The sequence below is a fragment of the Monomorium pharaonis genome, chromosome 10, assembly GCF_013373865.1.
Source record: "Monomorium pharaonis isolate MP-MQ-018 chromosome 10, ASM1337386v2, whole genome shotgun sequence".
NCBI lineage: Eukaryota > Metazoa > Arthropoda > Insecta > Hymenoptera > Formicidae > Monomorium > Monomorium pharaonis.
The window spans coordinates 4,010,447-4,034,321 of NC_050476.1; the positions used below are offsets into that span (position 1 = coordinate 4,010,447).

Consider the following 23,875-nt stretch of genomic DNA (forward strand, 5'->3'; position numbering starts at 1 on the left):
TTTTAAATCTTTTAAATATTGTAGAAATCTTTTTTTATCTTGATAAATTCGTGAATGGAGTATATCGCGAGTGGCTGCAATATATTTGGAAACACCGAGCGATACGTTTTTCCGCAGCGGTGAAATAATATATAGTTGATTTCTTTTTGGCTATTGAAACGTGAATGCGACTAAAACGAAATCGTACGCAAGTTAATAATGGTAACGACAATCAATCTGAGAAAAAAATTATATGGAGTTACTCTTCCGCATGAAGAGAAGAACCATAATTCCGCATTAAGCATTGCAGGAAGAAACTTCGGCTTACACTTAAGAGGCTTTTAAAGTTTCGTGCCGCGCGCGCGCCCAGTGCAGACGGAGAAAGACGAGAAGAAACGGATTGTGTTTCGCCTGATCGCGGTTATGCTCATGACGCGTGACGGGGAATTCTGATGGTGCGCGGTCGCGGATCGTTACGGCGTAATTGTCCCTCGGTGGACCTGATCGACAGATATGTCCGGCCGGCTAGAAAGGTCAATTTCATGTTTCAGCGATCGTTACGTCAGGAGGCATGTCAAAGGTGCCGGGTGTCGCAATCGAATCTCATCGGTGCTTTCAGCGCGGCGGCGGCGTTACGAACCCTTTTCAAAGGCTCTTAATCGCACGTGATCCCACCATCGAGCTACTCTGTGAAAAGTAACAATACACCTCGAAATAATATCTCGCGTCTCTGCGATTGAATACCGCGTTATTTGTAAAGCGAGAGCGGACGTTCGAGATATCCTCGAATTAATATCTCTCCCGTGTCTGATGGCCAGACTAACGGCGCGGATTCTGGCGAGAGATGATAAGAATTTTTAATGCTTCCTCCTCGATAAGGCTTTTCGGGTTGCGTGCTGTCATCCAATATACACGGTTAGATGGATTGTTAATTATACGAGCGGAAATGTTTAAACGGCAGGATCTCGCGCAGATGTCTCGCGCGTGTCTCCCTTCTCTCTCTCTCTCTCTCTCTCTCTCTCTCTCTCTCTCTCTCTCTCTCTCTCTCATCGATGGCCGATTCGCGATAAATGTCTTCATGCGATCCGCCGCAAACGTAGTGCGGGCCGTGCCCTCGTATCTCGCCAGTGGCCATTTCTCAAAACGTTCCTGAAGTAAACTGTTGCAAATTAAGGTTGCACAAGGAGCCAGTGGTCATTTCTCAAGCTGTCTTCTCGCATAAATTATTGCAAACGAAACCCCGCGACGAAAGAAACGCATAAAATGCCTCCTATACCACCGCTCTCCGCGCTTCACGTCCCCGCTCCTTCGCCTCTGTCTTTTACCTTTCTCTTTCTCCGCGGTCCGCAGTCTCTTTCTTTTTCGAGCATTCTCCCATTTCTTCGTTTTCTCTCTCCTTCGCGCGGCCATACCGTCCGCCAGTTCCGATATCGCTGAGGCCACGACTAATCCACCAGGTAAAAAATAACCCGCCGCGGCCACGAGACGCCATTTCGACAACGCTCGAAAACTCCTTGATTATCTGGCTGGTGCCGAGCGACGTCATAAATTTAGGGAAGTTTTCGACCCTCATTGTTTACCCGGCGTAATTGAGAGTCAGTGGAAATAGGATATCGAGAATTAATGGAGTATTTTAACTTACGATCGCTGGTAGCGTCTACCCTAATATTCTGATGATTTGCTTTACATACCTGAAACAGAGAAAAAGGTTCTACGGTTAGAGGCAGGTGGAGTAACTGATATAAATTGTAAATAAATAACACAAATTACTTGTTTTCAGCTTGTAACGAACAACGATAAACTTTGTCAAATTCTTACGTCTATTATGTGAAATTATTTTCGGGCGCGTATCATTGTCGTTACACACAGTTAAAGTCAGTTAGCGAACCTATTGAACAGGAACGATATTCCGCATCGTAAGTTTTACGGTTAAAAGTTTCTAGCTTTAGTCAGCAGTAATAGAGGAGTTGGAGCGTAAATAATTATAACCCACTTAAAGCCCCTCAACTCCTATATTTTGGGAATAAAAGAACGCCTCGGGTTGGAGAAAAGTTTGAAGAAAGTTTGCTTGGAGGCCGGTGGTGTAAATCGATATCGGCCGGTCGAATTACTTCATATTCGTTTGAAAAGGAGAATCGTAAAAAGTTTGATAAACAATTTTTCTAGTATATTTTATTTATTTTTTATTTGTCAAGTAGGTTGTTCATATTTATATTGTTCATATTCTTGGAAAATAATTTTATTAAATTTTTAGTAATAATCTTTCTAATTTTCTTAAATTTTTTGCGTCGACATTATGCTTTTTTAATGTCGCTGTTAGAAAGTATTAATGACTTATTTTTCAATTCCTATTTTTGACGCTTTGTGTTTATACTTAGTGTAATTCAAAGCAAATTATTGATCCGTTAACATGCTCTTGCATTTCTCTCTTTCTCTTTCTTTTTTTCTCTCTTCTGAAGGACTTGCATACTTACGAATAGTTAATCCGCTGTGGGCATATTCGTAAGACGTAATCGCGGAGAGAATCAGCTCTTTTAATGTGGACAAACGCCAATGGAGGAAAATTTAAACGACGAGTGTACGATCGAAGTTTGTTAGATTCGAGTGTTATGGACCTCTTAATCCGAGAAATCGCTATATAAAGTCAAATGAATATCTTTGTCAGTGTTGATTGGTCGCATCTGTGCATCAAATGATAATAATCAAACAAATAGACGAGCCTCGTTGTAAAATTGGACTGTCACATTTCTATCACTCTTTCTATCACTGATTCTTTTCCAATACTCAATTTAACGAACGGAGGTGTATGACACAATGGAGAGCTCCGAGACGCGCGTCGTGACACGCTTCGGAGAGCAACATTTATCTGCGCCGGAAATCGATCAGGTTAATAGTTATGTACGCCAATATCCGCGATAAAAAAGTTAACGCTTTCTCTCGCTGACAATAGGCCGGTCAAAGGACGAGATCTCGAAACTCGATCGGCTATGTAGCGGTGAGCCGTTCGTCCGATGGTCCGATGGCCCAATGGAAGACCCCGCGGAGATTAGATCGGATTGGTCCTTTCTGTAGAGCCGATCGTTGAATGACCGTCATTGTCCGTCTTAAGTACCTTCGGCCACGCATCGATGACGACAGGAACTGCGTGAACCGCGTCGGGACGGTCGCTTAAATTCGGCTGCCGATCGAGATCCTCACCTCTCTCTCTCTCACACATCTCTCGCTTCGTATCTCGAGCCTCTATCGATGTACCGTTTCTTTAATTACAAACCGCCTCCGTGAGCTCCCGTTGGGCGCGCTGGGCTCTTCGTCAGAGAGGAACGTGCTGTCCGCGGCTCGTGACGACGACTAGCAGAGCTCGACGTTCATTGTGCCCGTCAAGCCGCCGCTTCTAAATCGCAAGTCGCGAGCTTCGCGAGCGGCTTTTCAAAGTTCCCGCTTGAGAGCTAATGTGCATCGCGACGGCCGTCATTAATTAGCCATGCATTTTAGCGGCGATTTACAATGGGTTCCTGGAAGCTTTGCTGTTATATTTGTCAAGTGTCTCTGCCGCGATGAGAATCTAAACTGTTAAATACCTATGTGTACTTTGAAGAACGTATTTCTCTCTTATTCTGAAACTTGATTGATTAGCAGACAGGTACTTTTGCTAATGTAAGTAACGTCCACTCGCATAACATAATTCAGCGCTGACGCAAATTCATTGCCCGTATACGTATATGCGTGTCGAGCGATCGCTGGAGAGATATTATTTGCAATCGGGGGGGAGAGCTCGGCTGCATTGTTTTAAATGAACTGATTTTCAAGGTAAGAGAGTAGACAGGCGAACGAAATCAAGTGCAATCGCCGAGAATCGAAAGGCACACCCGACAGAGACTGATACGAGAAACAACGTCGACACGCTCTTGTACACAGGTACGCGCGTATACTCGCTTTAAAACGGTGGTGCACACGTAACGACATAATTCATTAACAATTCGATTCATGGGGAACAATCGGATTCATTAGTACACGTGGCCCCATAGTCTTCTCCTTTCGACTGTCCGTCCGTCAGTCAGTCCGTCTGTCCGTCTTCCCGTCCGTCCCTGAGAGATATAAATACGTCTCTTATTGCCCGGCTCGCTCGATTATTCGTTTTACCAATCAACGCTCGCGGTTGTATCTCGCTCCGGTGAGCGAGAGCGCATCCACAGAATCTCGGATCGATGAACGAACCCGAGGGGGGAAATCCCGCCCGATTCTATTCGAGAAGCTCTTCTCTCTGTCCGCTCTCACTGCCGGTGGCTCTTCTTTCTACCGCGTCCACCATCTCCGGCTCTATCTATCTCTCTGTCGCGGCACCAGATGATAGACGCGAGGCCTACTATACGGCCGGGTTGGCCGATACATCTTGCGCCAGGAAGATAAATACCCGCTGCGCGAGTACTCGGCTGGATTTAGACGAACAATCGGCTAATGATGTCAAGGTTGAAAAGTCGCTTCGTTAAGGTAACGAAGCAATTTCGAAGGTCCCTCCCTATCTTTCTCCCCTTTTCTCTGTTCTCTCTCTCTCTCTCTCTTTTTCTCTCGCAGGATCTTGTTTGCGTGCCGCTGCACGAGGTGGTCTTCCGCGTTTTACATAATTTTAATATCTCCCGACAGTTGCGTCTCGAAGAAGGAGAAGCCATTTTGCGGCCACGGGCTACTTTGTGTCTGAATGGCGTCGGCCATTTGTTTCCCGCACGCACGAATAAAGGAATCGATTATGTCGGCCATCGGGCCCCTCGCGTGGTACTGAATGGCCGTCGATTTACTCGGGGTATGTTGGCGCGCACCGCCTCTGACAACTCGGGTGTGGACGCCTTAAATGTATGCAGATTGCCCGAAGCATGATATTTCGCCGGTGCCTCGCGTTCACGCGACAAGTAAGACGTCCGCGTTTTATTAATGTGCCGTATTTGTTGCGAGAGCGCGAGGCTGTAGATATTTAAATATAACACATACCATCTCGCTCGAAGATTAACATAAATTTCCGAGTACATTTTTAATAGTCAGGCCGACAGCCTGTCGCCTTGTTTAAGTATTTAAAGTGATGCATGATTACATTTTTTTTCTCCTGCTATCATCACAGTATCGTAGTCAACAAACAAAAGGGTATGCTGAGATATCCGAAATAATAACAATCTATTTGATGGCACAAAAATAGAGGCTGTTTTATCAAAAGGAACTTCTTAAATAAATACAAGTATTAGAGCCGATTTTTGTTAAAAGTCGTCGTCTCTCTCTTTTGAAACGTTATTCAAGTCGTTCTCATTTAAATAAACACTGTAATCGTGTATAGCTCCATTAAATTCGCGATTTCCAACAGCCGTTTGGAAAACCAGTCTCGTAGACGGCGAACACTCAGCACAAATAAACCCCCCGCGGCTCAAAAGCTACGACTGGTTGCTCACTGGTGGGATGACGCGAGAAGAGAAGGCGCGCATGAAAAGGCAAGTGCGGTAGTAAAAACGCACAGGTGGGAGGATTAGTCCGTCTCGGAAGAGACAGAGAAGGATAAAAAGAAACCACACGCTGCACGTTGAATACATTCGGATTTCGTGCAGACGGCGGCGGCGGCGGCGGTGTCCGATGCAATGCCCGTCCGTCCATACGCTCCCGCCGGTTCATCCATCCATCCTACCATCTATATCCTCGCTCGCGGGCCATTCGCACTTTGCCAAGCAATCCTCATTCCCATTTATCACCTCTTCCTCTCCGCCGCTCCTTCTTTTCTATCAGCTCGTTCTTCCTCAGCGCGTCCGTTCTTTTTTTAAACCCTTCGACTCCAATTGGTTTCTTTCGAGACCTCTCATTCGAACGCCTTTCGCCTTTTCTTTATCCATCTTCCTCTCTTTCTCGCGCTTCTTCCCGCGAGTCTTTGCTGTTCTCTCTCTCTCTCTCTCTCTCTCTCTCTCTCTCTCTCTCTTTTTCTTTCTTTCTATCTCTGTCGTAAGCAGGTACGAGTACGAATTTGTTCTCTTGTGCCATCTCTGGCCCAACGCACTTTCTTATTCCTGGTTACCTCGGGGAAGGGGATTCGCGAAAGAAAGGCACACACGACGACGTCTGAAAAGGGAGCTGCCGAAACATGGGACGGAATCAGACATTTGCACGCTTTACTGCACATGAGGGAGAATCGCTCGCGATCTGACAGCGTGGAAAATCGATCGTTAGAATCGCCATTTATTGCGATTCTGTTATTCGCCACGATTACTTTCCGATCATACACAAAAAACAGTCTGCATCCTATTCAATTAATTAGCCACTTAACAAGAAATTTAATAAAGAAAATTTAAATCACGCTGTGTATATACTGCGAAAATATTATTTTAAATATTAAAAAAACAGAAAAAAATATAGTGCTAAAGCATCTTGCGGACCTCGCTTCTATTTCCGGCGTGATTAAGTTTAACGTCGTCATATTTTATGACACATCCATTCGACGAAACATTTCGTTTGCCATTTGAAACCTCTCGCGAGTTTTTCTGTCATTCTCCCATGCTATAACGGAAAATTACGTTCCCATTTCTCTAGGATATTACGCAAAGCGGGGATTCTTTCCCGTTGTATATCACTATAATGCAGCATTATTTCTAAGGTCTTCGACGGTAATCACAACCGATTATTGTCCCGGTGGCCACCTACCGAGTATTAATAAAGCCGAAGAAAGGTGGCGGCAGGTCGCCACGTTAACCCCGACTGCGCGGCCTGACGTAGAGGAATCGAGATTTCGTTCTGTCGGAGCCACCGTTGGGTGGCTGGCCCTGGCCAGGCCCTAAGAGAATATCATAAGGGAATGGCCCGCGCGCGGGGTACGAGGACCCTTCCAGGAAGAAATAAGCGAAAGAGAAGCCTTATCGTTTGTGATCGCCAGTCCCGGTCTCACAATCAATACTTCGGTTAATAATGAGGCTGCAGCATTCCTCGACATTTTATTATCATTATTATTTATTGTTAATTCGCCTCCTCCTGGGCCATGCCTCTGCCATGGGTGGTAATAACACCTCGAGAAGAACAATGCCCGTTCTTATATGGCGGTCAAAAAGAAGGCAGCAACGCCGAATGATTTGCATTCACTCTGATTGTTGTTGTCCGGCCATCATTTTATTTCGAAAAGGAAAATGTTATTGCATTCATCTTCAATCATCTTATTACTTTCCAAATGATTATGCCTGACAGATGTATATATGTCTAAAAGAAAGATGAACTTTAATTTAATATTTATATCTAATAAAAATTTTTAGGTGACTGAGATAATTCCATGTTTAAAATGTAAACGTTTTTAATAATTTCTGCAATTATTTTTATTAAGTGATTAAACAGCCTTCTAAGTTTTAAACCGTATTATAAAATAATAATCACACCTGAAAAATTATATATATATATATGTATATCTCTAACATTCCTCTCGTCTGATCATCACGGTCGCAAAATGAGATTCACGCGACACCATTACGATTCTAAAAAAAAGTAATGCAACCAAGCAATTTAAACTTTAAAAGAAGCTTTCATAATTTACTTGTAGAGCGTCAGCGCTCTATATCTGCATGTCTCCATGGAATCAAGTCTATGATAAGCTTTATAATAATATAAAATGTCTTTTTTTTCTTTGACCATTACGACTATTCAATGTATAAACATTGGTAAGATACTAGATTGTAATCTGTACAATTTTCAATATTATTTATTATCATTGTTATAAATGTATATGTAACAAATAGTTTCAAAAACATCTGTATTGCTTGTAATTTTTATTTTATTGAATATCTATCTAATTGAACAATAACATTTTGCTTCACATTTTAATTTCTTCCTCGCGCTGATGGCGCAATATCCTCTTGCGAGGATAATAGGTGACGGTTTGAAGTCTCCGCATTTTCAATTAGCTTCAGTGACGATGGCTCATCGGTTCCTTCGAACGCTCACGCGTGATTGCGATTAGAGCCGGCTTAGGCGAGGTATCAGCGAGATATTGAATCGTTCGATAACTTCGCGCGGACTAGCCGTGCCTTCAAAGGCGAGACATAGCAGGAAGTATCCGATCTTTCACGGTGCTTTCTTGGTCGACGAGTCCAGAGAGAGAGGAGATAATAACTCGAGATCTGTGCCCGCTTACGTACCGGCGCACATAGTCGGATTTCGTTCTTATAAACGTGGGTGGTTTTGTGCTCGCGTATTAGTACTTGAAGTTACCTAGTCATAGGGCTGAAACGCTCGCGAGAAAAATGCCTCAATGTCCAATTAGCAAACAAGAGATATTGTCGCGGATCCCTTCAGCATTGTGCGTGTAAGATGTCGCGAGAAGTGACATCGCGCGACGGACCCAGCGTGGCATTTCATTATCTGTGTGTAATATCTAAGAGAAAAATATCGAATAAAAACTGTCGTGCGAAGCGTTCGTCGATTGTGTGGGACACACGCTTGTCGCCTCTTGCTTTAGTATTCCTAGTCGCGAGAAGCGCGTCGAAGCTTTCGACAATTCAATTGTCACTTAAGAGTGTGTGTCACATAATTAAGGCGAAGTGCGAGATAGGATTGTATTACTAGTTCCAGCCTTTTGTACGCCTTCGAGACGTACTTCGCGCTTCAAGTTCTCGAACTAGTTTCGCGAAACCGGTGTCTGTGAAAGTTCCGTACAGTGGCAACAACGCCGCTTCGGTACTCAATCAACGTACATCCAATCGGATCCCTTGTTCTATCTTGACACAGTTCGACGAGATAATTTCCAACAGTTAACCATTCCCACGTTACGTACAGAATGAATGCCAATTCAAACGTCTGATGGAAGATAAAGATTAGTTTATCTATTTAAGTTAAACATAAGCGAAGAGAGCGATATGCCGGTAAATAAAGCTGATATCCATAAAGAAATAAACGTTACTTAAAATATCTGCGGAGTTTTGCGCGTCGCACAATATGCTTTCGTTGCTTGTAGCGAGAATAGGATTCATGACGACGCAGCATTACGTTGTAGCATGCATCCCGGTGGGCGTACCTCCAGGTAACGAGGTGACGTCTAATATCGTGTGTCACGCAACCGTTTCCTACGTACCCGAAAAGACGTGGTAAGCTCAGCGCAAACGTCAGACATAGAAATTCCGCCGTGGCGAGAAACGCCGAGAATCGCGTTCCTGATTATCCGTCACTTAAGACGCCGCCTGAAAAGCGCGGACGCTTCAAAGCGCGAGGCATTCCTCAATGCACTTATTTCTCTGGCCCGCCGACGGCACAATACCCGCGTCGTTTCGCGATGAGATTACAGTCACGTATGTGACGTATCCGCGGATTAACGTGAAATGCCACGTAGACTACCCGTTTCTAACTCGAGGCTCTTTGTCCGGGCCCAGTCGAGGAATCCAAAGTTCTTCTCGCCTCGTCGAGGTACCAGCCAACGGTGTTTCAATGACCAATCAGCGAACAGTCTCTCTTCAATTTCTCTCTCTCCCCCCCCCCCTCTCTCTCTCTCTTCCTTGATTAGATTCCGTGATGCCGCTTATCGTTTTGTCGACGAGATAGATTAACCCGCGTGCCGGTCGAAAAATCCCGTCCAAGTAACCGTAAATTATCGCCGATTTTGACCCCGGTCATCATATACAGTCGACTCAAACATACGCGCGATGTCTTGAGTTATAGTTCTAGCCAGGCATACCATAAATACGACACGCACCTCCATATAATTCCAACCATGCGCTTATTTTATGGCCGCAGCGGCTTGTGCTGCACGTGAACGCGCCAATCGATGCTCTTTCCGCGGGTCCTTTCCTTTCCCCGCGGAGGTCAAGGCGCGCGATACAGCCGCCGCAGAAATATTTCTGTCGTTTACGATAGAAACATCGTAATTCAGCAAGAGTATTCCGTATCCATTCAACATGGAACTTTATCTATCTTTTACTTTATGAAATTTAAAGAGTTACATTATTACAAAATAATCGGCATCAGCTGAGATAGAATACCAAAAGTCTGATACATTTAATTGCATTTCATTCAATAAGGAAATGCAATTTTTGCTGCCGAAAACAAATATGGGGACTAAGCGTGTCCGCATTGGTAATTTTATTCATAAAAACCGGTTGTCTTAAGTCACTAAAGCTGCATTTAATGCATACAAGGCAATCGCCGGAACTATTGCTAGCTACCGGTCACGAAATTCAGTCACGCCGTCGTGATAAAGTCGCCTCCATTCACTTTTAGTGATATTTCGAGAATTAAACACCACTCTCGGCAGTTTTTGCTCAATATAAATTTAATCGGGCACTATTTTTAATTACTCGTACTTTATTTTGATATTTAGTATTAAAAATATTTTTATATAAGTTAATGAAAAATACAAATGTTGCTAAAGCTAGTAATATAATTATTATAATAATCTTTATTCTCTTCAGCAATACATATCATCAAAAGGGGGACATAATTGTTATTAAGAACTTGCATTTTTACACCATTTATATGGTTATCGTGTTTTATTTACAACAAAATGAATAACTTTACATTGCAATAATTTTATTGACAAGTACAGCGTTACTTCTTTAGTAAAGTCAGCTGATGCCAATTATTTTGTAATAATGTAACTCTCTAAATTTCGTAAAGTAAAAATATTACACTATAATTTTTCAAGTAATTTTTCACTTTAATGAGAGTTAAAACTCTCTATTAGAGAGTGAATTAAAAAATGTATTCTAATAGAATCGATTTTCGAGTGATTTTCCATTCTTATTGGAATGGAAAATCACTCGAAAAATTGAACAAAATATTTATTAGATCCTAGTTTTACCAAATTATTATATTTGATTTAAACTATCAAGTTTTGGTTATATCAAAAGAATTATTTCTTCAGTGTATCACCCGCGGTTTTAAATCACTCTTTTTCAAACCACCGCCGCTCCCGAATGCGTTATTATCACTAAGATCTCGATCAGATTGTCGTCGTCCTTGATCTTACAACGCGCGCTCTCTCCATTCTCTTCGCTTGCTTCGTTCCTCTTCTTTTCTTTCCCTTGTTGTTTCCTCTCTCCTTTATCCGTTCTATCTTCTCTCGCAGGCAGGCTGAAAATCGGCACGGGACTTAAGGTGCCGGCATGGCCGAACGAATCGATGAAAAATAACACTTGTCCCAGTCCGGCTGCCAAGATCGTAAATGCACCGCGAATATATTGCGTGTAGGAAAGCGCCGGTCCCCATGGATCTATGGCAAGACGATCGAGAGTGTATATAACGCGGGGTGTGTATATTCCAGCACCCCGTTCACCAGGCTGTAGCGAAAGCGGGCGGGAAGGAGCGAACTCGGCCTCGGCACGCGGCTTGGTTTATAGCCGCGCGTCCGATGACAATGTCCATGCGGTTTTAAATCTCCCCCTTTTGCCCCCATCATCGTGCGGGCCCGGTCATGGCGGTTCCCCCCTCCGTTTTTTTTTTCGTCGTTTCTTTCTACCTTTGCATTATATCATATTCCATTCCTTCCGTCGTATGTTCCCGAGTGTTGCGTCGCGCCGCACTCCTCCTTCTTCACCCCCGTTCTTTCTCTTCCCCTTCTTCTGCGTCGGCCTTCTATTTCTTTTTCCGTCTCTCTTTGCTTTTACTTTATGCGTGCCGGTGTCTCCACTCGACGCGGAGAAAGTACGCGAGTATAACTCGCACGGGGATGCGCTGACATGAAGAACGAATGTTTATGTACCGATAACTGAGTGTCTCAGCGCGGAAAGCTGGTACCGTGATCTTTCGAAACATCTTCGATTAATCTGATTTTTGAAACTAAATTTTTGACTTATTATACTTTTTATTATAGAAGAAAATATTGGTGATGTAGAAATTATTCCTCATTATCAATGTGGAATAATTTCTAACTACGTTTACTCATTTCTCATTTGATTATAGATTAAGTACAAAATACCGTATATTATTTGAGATATTATGAGACAACACTTACAATGCTTTTGTCGAAAAAATTGAAAGTAAAAGAGTGTAAAACGTGCGACTTGACATTAGACGAACGACAGTCAATGGGTGCGCCTGTGCTGCGATCCGTCTTGACCACGAAGGAAGATGACAAGGAGGCCGCGCCTCAGTCGGCTAAGCCGGACAATTGCGACGGTTTTCCAGGAAAATCGGATTTCTTCCGCGCGCGCCGTGAATCACTCCTTCGCTCGTAGGAGATGTCCCTTTGTCACCCTTCACGTTGTTCGCGCTACTAACGCGTCGTCTCGCAACGAGGCCCGGTCGCGTAGCGCTTTACGATCGCGACCCGTTAATTCAACGATCCCGGGGCAATGCTCGGCGAGGAGATTTACGATGGTGCTTTGGAGTTTTGCCCTGTGTGTGCGGATGTGCCTATGAACTCGAGCTCGCTATTCGTCTTACTCCTTTACCCGTCTCCCTTTTCGCCGGCACCTTCCGTCGATCCCGGCATGTCTTCCTTCTCTACTCTTCACGCGCGTCCTATGACGACTCCTCGTTGTGTGAATCGATAGCCTTCTCACTCTAGTATGACAAATGTTATCCTCGACAGTAAACGTCGCTAGTTTAGGTGCGATGATTCACGGCCCCGTGGGCATAAGCCGGTACGAGCTCTTCCGAAGGAATCCGCGGGCTCACTTTATTTGCGGCTTAATTTTATGTGCTCCTCCGCTCCTCAAGGAACCCTCCCTCGTTTTGTGCCCGGGCTCGTGGCTCGCGCCTGTTCCTCTCCAATGTGAGATTTTGCAGCTGGACGCTTGTACGCACAGGTCATGTAGCGACGACGCGCGGTCGTACGGTGAACCCGAAGAATTCGATGCACCGTATGACACACGCGAGAAGAACGTTTCATCGACGCGTTCCTCGCCGCGCCCGGGGTCGTCGATGCCGTGGTTTATTACCGTGAAATTGACAAGCGGACCTGACGAAGCATCCGTCGATAGACGCGAGTATGTGCGTCATTGCGCGGTGAACACTATCGTGGATCCTTTTTAGAATTTAATTGCTTCCGCGAAGATTCTTATTTTTATATGTAGCCCCATACTTAAAGTTGAAAAAACTTAATTTATGATAGAAGCATTTTAACAAAGCATTCAATAAAATTGTAAAAATAAAATTGAATCGTTTTTGATATTATTAGATAATTATGAGCCTAACTTTTACATTATTTTTAAATAGATTACAAATTATAAAATTATAAAGTTTTTAAAAGTGAAATCCGGGTGACGTCTGCGTGGATAACGTTCAGCATATTGCACAGCAACTGTAGCCTGATTACTACACTGACCAAGAATCAGAATCGTGTCACAATATTCTTCGCTCGTGTATTCTATACGCGACGTTTCCTATACTTCTACATATACACAATACATCTTTCTTTCGGCAATGCGTAACAATCGTGCGAGATGATCGTCTTCTCTCAATTGTCTTTCACTCTACATATGTATGTATTTGGTTGGGAGTATTTGGTCAAGACTTCAAAAGGATGTTGCGGGGCTACCCATTTGAAATCCTTTTTCGATCAATGGCACCGCGCCGCGCCGCACCGCACGAATCAGAACCTCAAACGACCGCGGTTTCGGTCGGGACTGTCGGGGCCCCAAAGGACCTAACTGTTTCGACCCGGGCGGCAACGTCGTGTATCGTCTCTTCGACTCTCGTAGCTCCGATTCGCACATCACCGATCCCTCGAAGACTCCATTCCGCGGCACGATTCCGACGAGGTACCGTAACCTCCCGCGAGTGCATTTCCATATCCATGACTGCACCGTAACGTTCGCTCGTCGAGAACCACGTTGGAGATCGCAACGGCACTGTGACGTTTCCGAGCGGTTTCCTTAACCGCCGAGCTGAGAAAACCTCTCTCGCGACGCCCGACTTGCACGGCAAAGCAGGCATCCCTGTCTCTTTCTCTCTCTCTCTCTCTTCGCGTATGTTTCTCGCTCCTCTCTTCATCTCTTCCTTGCTTCGCATTTTCTCCCTGGGGCTCTTGGGCTGCGTTTCGCATTCCTCGAACGCTCTAAGCGCCTCGATTCGAGTCATCGCCGAGAAGCGCCGTGACCCTGCCCGAGACTGCATTTCCATACCGCCGCGCGGCTTCGATTCGAGTCCGCGATGAACCGCGACATACCGAACACGCATACACACAGCGGCATTAAGATATCCATCGGGCGGGCCTTTTTCTCGCGGCCGAGAGCGTCCCGGCCCCCGGGGGTCATGGCCCGTTCACGGTCGTGAGACACCCCACAAAGACGGCGCGCGTGGACGCGTCGTCTCCGTCGGGCTCCAGCGCTATCATCAATTGTTTTGCCTTCGGTCCGTGCACCGTTCCTTCACCCCGATCTGTCTCCGTTCTCTCGTCCTCTCGCTCGCGCGCTGACAACTCCGGGAGAAACGCGAGATTTCAATGGGCATTTCTCAGCCGGCGTCACAGAGACGTCAGTAAATATAATACATAGTACGATCCCACGTCTCGCGCTGGACAGAAGGGTCCAGAGAAGATGAGAAAATCGCGGGATCGAGGCGAAGGACAGCAGACGACGTCCCACACGTTCATGTTGTCATATAACGATCGTAGCTGTTCCTCTTTCAATCCTGCGGACGCATCGTTGTTTGGGGTCCTCCTCCTATCGTCGGATTCCATCTGCGTTCTTTAACGCGCGCGTCAATGATAATTCTCGTCCATCGCCGTTAACGGCCCGGGAAATAGGTTGCGTGATGCGAAAGTGAAAGCAAACGATGCGACAGATGCGTGAGAAGAGAAATTTGTCATTTAACTTTGCGGTTACACGCGATTGTTCATCGATATTTTGCGACGTCCTACTGCATGTTACTTTATTGCTCATTTGCATACCCCGAGATGACGGTAGTAAAGTTTTTTAGTTATTTAATCGCCATTTAATCAGCGGTGATATTAGTGATTTACATAATGCTTCCGTAATTACCATAGGACACACATAAGTACGTAACATAATAAACAATTGTAATAAGGAAACTCCAGCTTGTGTTTTGTACAACGTATTATATAGCGAAGCTGCACACTGAGAAAAAGATACTTAAAAATTTATTTTTGGAATTAAATTTATTTTACAAAAATGAATCTTTATTTACATGGCAAAATATAATTTTATTTCTAACAAACAAATCAGTTGATAAGAATAATGATATATTTTACAGAAATATGTACTGACTTGTGGGAAGACGATTCTTATTTACATCATTTGATATTAAATTTATGATTTGATGCAATACATTTATTAGTAGTTTATTAGTCAGCCCATTTAAATATAACATTGTGAAATTATGTAAATAATTTTACACAGACATTATAAATTTTTTTATTTGCTTTTATATAACCTGGAGAGTTATATTATTCTCTCCGAGAAAGAGTACGGATATACAAAATTGATATCTCTACATGCTACATGTATTGTAGAGTACGAACATAAAATTCCTGAGAGAAAATCTCTCTCAGGTATTCCAGGAATATTCATTTAGACTTTAAACGACTTTATAGCCTCTTAAAATCACGTCGCGCGCCACAGAAATCAGACTTTATCGGGCGTAATTGAGACGTATCGTACATCGTGGCGCGAGATTTTCGGAATTTACTCTCAGCATCGGCGATACAGCGTGATAAATGCGCTCGTGTATTACAACCAAAACTCGATCTAGATACAAGCCTTTCCTTCTCATCAACAAGTGCGTGATTGTCGTGTACGCGGCGCGCGTGTATCCTCCGCGTGTGCGACATGACGCATTATATATGTTACACAGCGCTGGTCGAGAGCCAACCAAAATCGCTGTTTTTATCTTTTGCATTAGCAAAAGCCCATAAATATCTGTTAAGGTGTTAAGTTACTCGTGGTACACGTAGAGCTCCGTTTCACGGCCTCGTGATGCACGCCCGTGTGCCCGAGGAGGCACAGGGTATATCTGTGTATATGCGCGTGTGCGTGTGGCAGATCACGAATGGTATATCGCGAATGTAGATATATAGCGTCCGCTAATCTGCAGTGGCATCGATGGTAGCCCGAAAGTCGATTCGTCGAGGCTCGTAATTTGTCGCGCTCGAGATAACGCACGAAAGAACGTTATTGTGTGCACTTTTAATGGCTCAAGACACTTCCGGTTATCGAGAGAATTGTCTGACAGCAATTTGAGACTTTTGCTTGATATCCTTTTTCGGGATTTGTCTTGTTATATAAAAATCTGCTTCAGAAAAAAAAATATTAAAGACGTATCCATAAATCTTTTGAAATTCAGAATTATTGGCATTCAACCAGCTGCAGTTGGCCGTAACTAAACGAGACTCTCGATGACCACTGGATGTATTTAGTAACGTCGGAATCGCGTTCATAAATTCGCCATGAGGGAACCGCAAAGTTGTTTGGGACTTCCTCCCTGCACGTGAATCCGACGGATTCGGTAAACGGATACCAGGCAGATCTCCTCCGCTCACCGGCCATAGTCCCGCGATTATCTTCGCCTTCCTGCCATAGATCTCTCGTCGTGGCGGCCGTCCCGCACCGTTATCTGTGATGCTCTGTTATCTTGTATCATCTAGCCACGGCTGTATCGCTCTAAAGGTTATGAGCTCGTGAAGCGGGTGCGCGCTTCTAACGCTATCAACCCGCGGCTTGATGTTATCGATGCCGCTATGATTATTATTACAATCATCGCGCTACTGTAACATACCACGGCGAATTATTTTTATCGGCAGACGCTCGTTTACCACCGCGAAACAAATACACCACCGCTTCGCATCCGAAGGAAATAGCCGCATCAACGGCACCCTTCGATCAGCTACAAAATGGAAAAGATTCAAAATGTCAGCAAGCAAATGTCATTTTCTTTGATATTTATTTAAAAAAAATAATGTAATGACAAGATATATATTTTCTTGACATCCTGTTCATCAAAATTAAAAGAGAAGGGTTTAACAAGGGTCCATAAATTATTCCCGACAATTATTACTGCACGGAGAAAATTTTATAGTAAAAATTACTATGTACGATATAGTAGCTACAAATCATAAGAAGAAATTTTGGAGAATTATATTGTAAGTAGCGTAAATATTGCGGTAATTTAATGAAAAACATAGTAAAAATTTGTATAATTGTTTTTTTGGTCCGCACTTACAATTCACCATTGCAATTTTTACTATAAAATGTTTTCCTTGTCAATGGATTTGACGCGTTTATTGTAAGCAGAATTAAAATAAAAATTTTAGTGAGAAGATTAGTTTTCGCTCAAAACAAACTCTTCGGGACTGTTAACTCTTCAAAAGAAAACGGAGACAGAGTATATATTAGGTATTTTATTATTCTAGAAAGAGTCTTTGAAATTCGTCCTCGTAAGTGTGGCGCAAAGACCGCGACGAAGATGTAGACGTAGATGATATTGAGATCGGTTTCATTGATCGAGCTGACGAAGATGATGGTGACGGTACACACAGTGAATGCTGTGGAGATGACAATGTGGGCGGTGCGCGCCGTTGGAGCAATCTGATTGAATTAACAATCGATCGAGGCATCTTTTTCAAAAGCGTTAATGTCAAAAGCGCAATCGCTTCTGTTGGATGCGGATGACTTCACGTACGATTCTTCTCGATGTAGATCCCTACATTAAAAAAAAAAAAAAGAGTAAAAAAGCGATGCCTTTTGGTTGACAACCGACATTGCTCGCCTCCGCGGCGAACACGCGGAGCAATTTCATTTGCACGTACGCGGGTCGAAACACGTCCGACTGCGCGCGTGTATGCGGTCCATTCGAGTTCTCGCACCATTCCGCATCCCCGTGGTTACTCGAGGTGGCAACGTCTAATTATCCTGAGGAAAGTTCATCCTCCAATTATAGCAGGCCGCCGCCACTTCGGCATTGTTACGGATTCTTCGTTGTTACGTTATTATTACGGACAACCCGCGCCGGGTTTCTTGACTGACACGTTACACGCGCATTTACTCCTCGATAACGCGATGGTATTTCTATGATGAAAAGCAACGCGGCATCATATCGTTGCACGGGGCCGGTGATGGTCGCCGGGGCGTTGCGTGCTTATCGCACTCACGGCGCGTTTCTGATTCTCTATGGAATTATTAGGTTCGCTTAACACCTCTGACACGTCCCACTCTTCATGCGTGGGTGAGGAAAATGAAATTATCACGTCTGTCCGTTTGACGGAGGGTAGAACCCCATTATTACAGCGCCTGTGCGCGAGGATCACTCAGCGGAGCGTATTTAAGCGGCGCAACGTAGAGGCGAAACTCGTTGACGCCGAAATTCATAAGGATCGCCTCGAAAAAGTGCGGAATTTATTTTTAATATAAAACGAATATGCGAAAGCCGAAGAGAGCGCGGTGTAATTTTCACGAGGGATAGATCTTAATTCTGAAAGGAAACGGTACAGCCTCAGCTTCCCGTGCTGCTTTATCCCATCCAGTCTCGTCTCAACGTCACATTTATTTTCCACGCTACACTTGCGCGTACACACGTTATATTGTATATAAAGAACATTATTGACCGCGTGTAATTCCATAACACTCGTTAACGAACCAATCTCGTCTGCCGATCGGTATCTAAATTGGAACGTATCGGCCGCTCCAAGTCGCAGCGTCGCGCGAATAATGCGGCAACATTACTCGCTGATTGTCGCGCTTTTTCGCGATCCCCGCCGGATTATATTCGTATCGTTCGCCCGTCGACACGCCGATTAAGGGCCGCATCTCGTTTTCGCACGATTAGCGCCCGCGTCCGCCGGACGCGATCGATTCTATCTCGATTTCGCGATCTCCCGCAGGCATTAACCACGAACGACGAGTGGATTAGGTCCTCGAGGAGCAAACCCCTTCTCTCTCGCGTTGTTCAACGACGCAAACACGCGCGCCCGCAAGAAGAGGAGTCCGCGCGGACGCGCAATCGCCGCCTCGAACGCGGGCAAAAGAAAACAGACGCGGGTACAAGACGTAAGCGTATCAATAAAATGTTTAATTGGCATTTACATTTCTTCATTCGACCCAACAAGATCGTGATACGGATCTTCCGCTCGCTTTCTCGTGCGGGTACCTTCGTCCTTCCAAGCGCAATACGATCCGAACGTCAGCTTGAATGTCCGAGGTAACCGGCTGACAAGGCAGACGCGGGATGAGAGAATGGGAGAGAATCGGTAAAGGAGGGAGGGGGGGGGGAGCGAATTTACACGGTTTTCTTTCGACCGACTAACTCATCAGAAGAAAAGTGGAACCTGTTTCCACAAAAATGATCATTCGCTCTTGACGATGAAAACAGCATCTTTATTTTTCAGGAACACACTTCAATGATCGGTCAGCAAAAATAAAGTACGAAAAGCGCTTCATTGTGAATGACTCGGTAGAATTTCTTATTTATAGAAGTCACGTTTGCAGACGTATTGTTGAGGGAGATCAGCTTGAAACTTTTATCTTTGCCATTGGTACACCCTTACGTCTTTATTCGTAAAAGAGCCTGTTTAGATCTTATTGTATGGACAAATTTGTATTGTATTTTTCTATTAATAACGTTCTAAAGTGAATTCAATAAATGGTAGAAAGGTGAATATGTGAAATTAATTTGAATTAGATGTATATCTAATAATCACAAATATTTAGAATGGCAATATATTAAACGTATATTATTATTAAGAACACGAAAAGAAATTTATAATTCCGACAATCATCCGCAGACGTTTAATGCTTGTGATGAAATCTTAAACCCTATCACTTAATTTCTAAATTTACGGTATTATTTGCTCAAGATGATTGAAATTTATATAAACGCGAATAGCTATAATACTATAATAATCCAGTGTTTTATCTTTAAGACTTATAACGCGATTATAAAATTTAGTATGTGATAAAAAATTTGGTATTTTAAGAATACAGTTATAGTAACTTTCTAAAAAATATTATTGCACTTAAAATTACTTTAAATATTTTTAACTATTTTAGCGAGAAAGGCAGCTCGCACCAATCAAATTTAACAGTTAAAATGCTCTTGCGTTTTTTAAATGTAAAAAGTGCTAATCGTTATTTGTGATGAAAGAATATAATAATTCTAGACCGATTTTGTTCATCAAACATCGGAGTGTAAGAAATAAATAAATGAACAACTGAAGAGTACAGAGAAAAACAGGAGAGGATCGAAGAAAGAGATGAGGGAAAAAAGATAGAGGCGAAAAGCAGCTAGCTTTCTTCGTCATCGCGTTATGTTTTTCTTCTTTCTTCTCTTCTCCCTCATCGTCGCCGTCTCCGTCGTCGTTTTCATCGTTGGTGGGGGAAGAACGGAGACATCAAAGAAGGCGACATATCCGTTCACACTCGGCACTCATATACGTTCCCTTCTGTTCCCGAGTTGCTCGCTCGTGGACCGTGTCGTCGCGATGGTATGCGTATGCACGCCTGCACGCACGTACGCACACACGCTTTCGACTCGCGGAGAATATGGGTAACTCCGGTCGGCTGCAGGTCCGCGAATAACACGTGACTACCATAATGCGGCTGAAGGCGTCTTAATAAAATGAACTTGTCATTCCGAAACAGCTAACCAGCCTTCGGTCCAACCACCTCTATCTCGCCGCCAGACTCCTGAACGCGTCCTTTCCTCTTCTAACCATCCTCCTTCCTCGTCCCTTCGTGAACCCTACTCAAAGTCTTTCCAGCTTTCTCCATCTCGGGTCCTCCACGCCCTTCGGTTTTATTTATACCTCGTTAAATTAGCGCCGATCGTCGATCCGTCGTGCGAAGAGCTCATAGGATCATACCGTTCATCCTGCTTGTCCTTTTCGTTTGGAGACACCTTGTCGCGTTCCGCATGTCTCATCCTGTCGGCGATGGTGTCGATGTTGTATCGACGTGTTGAGCGATCGGCATTTTAGATTACTGAATAAATATCTCGTGTGTTGTTATAACGTGACGTTCTTAATGGATAGCGATTTCTGTCGTTAATAACGGGCGCATAATTGAATTGACTAAAGTAAAATTATAAATTATTCTAAGATTTTTTATTTTCTGATTATACAATTTTTTTAGCAGAAAATAATTAAATAGTTAAACGAGATGTAAAGGCGTAAATAAAAATTGAGAACTTTTATGATAGTGATAACTATATACTCGTGAAAAATAAAAAATAAATCGAAATATAATAGTTTGTTATCATCGTTATCACAGCCGTGAAAATCGGGAAGGATTATATTCGTGCGACTGTTTGAAATTTTTATTCGTGCGATATAACAACAAGTCATAAGGCCCACAGGCCTAAGAAGGGGAGGGGGTGAGCAGAAAGAGTGATGGGTACATCACGGTGGCCGCGGAGAAAGGGCAGCCACCCGGAAAAGGGCAACGGAGCACTTGAAATGAAAGGGCGAATGGATGCGCCTAGGTAAGCGCGCAAGAGACACGTAAAGGCATTCATCTCATTCAAGGTAGGCCTTAAGTCTCTGATCAGATAACGAATGTACACTCTTCTCGTGGCGGTGAAACTCCGCCGAGGCGACGTTCTCTCGCTCTTTCTGCGCGTACTTCGCGTGGCGTTTCTCTTTTTCTCATTCCCGCCGTTTACCTTCTACTATTCACTTCTGCATTTCTCTCTTCTACATCCAGCTGGTACGGTCGCGTCCAGTTTTCTTCGACATCGCGTGTCTTCAAAAACTTCTATAGCAACCCGCGGTGCGCAAAAGCGAGGACGAAAGTGATATTTGCCGACGGAATTTAATCTCAAAAGATCCTTTTCTAATTTCTTTGGAACGAAAAAATCTAAATGAAGCCGTTTTTATCGCCGCTATTTTATCGGAGAAATTAAAGGAAGCGCGTTTAAGCGTGTAATGCAACAAACGTGCTACATGGAAGTGCCCGCTAATAACGAACTTTGATTGCGACGACGTCGAGTAACAACGATGGTGATGGCCAACGGCACGATACGCGGGCATCTGAGAGAATCTATTTATCGGCTGATTTATAGTATAATTATCCGATCGACGATTGCGCGAGCTCTGGGCGATGGGAAAGATAGTCACCGTCAACGCGAGATGCCGAACGTTTCTATCGTGGCGAATCATGCAGCCTGGGAAATACCAATCGAATCGGACCTCCTGTTCAAAGCGCATTCCATAAGTTCTGAATTTACGCGCGTGCGCGAGATCGTTCCATACTGTTTGTCCCGTCGACGAGGATGGGGCCGACTCCGCAGACGATAGTCGGTGATTTATTTGGAGTATTTGTTCGGGGAAAACGGAGTACTCGCGGAAGAGAGACGAGCGACAACCGCAAAACGACGCGGCGACAGCAAAACAAACGATTTCCAAGCGGCTGCCACTTCGGGGACGCCCCCGAATTTCTTATACGGATGGTAGGTCAAGGGTCGTGGTTTGGTAGGAAGACAAAGTTGCGTCTACGCGATTTCCGAGATTCGCGAAACTACTTTTATCGCGATTGACAATTGGTCTTTTCTGTCGCTCTTGAATCATTATCGTCTTCTTTATTTCTGCGGATTTACGCTTGTTATCTAAAGATTAAAGAATGTAATGATATTATTCTGATAAAGTCGTAATATTAATTTATCAGCAGTCACGACAGAAATGACGAACAGACGAGCGTATCTTTATTCTTACAAACAGCTGACGTTTGCTTTCTTTGAATAGGGTTGCCATCCGTCCTCTTTTCCCCGGATCCTGTCTTTTTTTTTTTTTAGAGTATTTGGGATTGTTTGGGGAGATTTTTGAAAGTGTTGAAAATTTACCCGGAAAAATTATGTGCGTCCAAGTTAAATATTTTAATTATTTATTTCCTTTATCGTGTTTTTTTCAATGGCACAACCACTTATATTGAGAGGCTAAGTAACAATTAAATATAATAAAATTAAAATATTTAATAGATTTACAACAAAATAATGGTTTAATTTTTAATTTCGAATTTGTAGCTAATTTTTCTCATGGAATTTACAGTCAATTTAAGAGTGAATAATTTGATTCTTTTTTATTCTTTCAAGATTAAATGTTATATCAATTAATATACGAAAAGAATTATTAGATTTAGCTAATTTTTTCAATATATGAACGTATACAATAATAAATAAATAAATAAATAAATAAATAAATAAATAAATAAATAAATATTTCTCTTCTGTCTTGTTTCTGATAAAACATTCGTGAATTCCACATTGCATAATGTGTGCATAATGAAATTAAATAATATGATAGATAAGGCTATATGTCCTTTGTGTCAAGTATTCTGCAGATTTATACATTTTTTAAAACTTAATTATTTTACCCTTTATTTTAAAAATAGTATTGCAAATTCTTTTCTGAAAATTAGCGTTCCAGAATTTAATGAGAAAATTTTTGTGAAAACAAATTTAATTTCTTGCAATATAATTTGTATCTTTCGTCAGTTGTGCTTTTTAATTTTCTTTTATTAAAATTATTCAAATTAAATCCGTGTATGTTTCATTTTTTATTATTTTGGACCGATTTTATATTTAAATCAAGAGTTGACTTCTTTTTAATACAGACGACCCAATAATACAGTTTCAAATTATTATAAAATTGTACGGTGTATATAATTCTGATATATTGCGAAAAATTTTTTAATCAAAACATTGAGCTTCGCCATATGTGTGGCTAATCCCTTCTTTAAAATAGAGCTCATGGTTTCACGTTATTTCGTACACGCTAGGCACGAGCCGAAGCGCTAGTTTTTTTTTTTTTTTTTTTACGAATTTTCTCCTCCGATTCTTAAGATCAATCGCTGCTTGCCCCCTCCCACGGTTCGCCGGGCGATTCAGTACTATCGGCGACACGCAAGCGGAAGGTCACGCTTCGCGATCGTGCATTTTTCTACTTGGTAAGAGTAGTCTTATTAGTGTCGCGAGGTTAGATATCGTCGCGTTCCTCGCGTCCTCGTCGATCGAGAGCGAA

General features: G+C 43.2%; 1 protein-coding gene across 7 annotated transcripts in view; it reads left to right on the forward strand.

Moving 5' to 3' along the window:
- Positions 1-23,875, forward strand: part of LOC105830822 — a 232,470-nt gene that overhangs the window by 65,843 nt on the left and 142,752 nt on the right. Inside the window, exon 1 of one of the 7 annotated variants that reach the window (XR_004964780.1) lies at positions 13,090-23,801. The exons of the other annotated variants lie outside the window; for them this stretch is intronic. The gene's annotated coding sequence lies outside the window, so the exon portion shown is untranslated. Of the gene's footprint in view, positions 1-13,089; positions 23,802-23,875 lie in introns of those variants that run through there. 7 annotated transcript variants of the gene reach the window in all.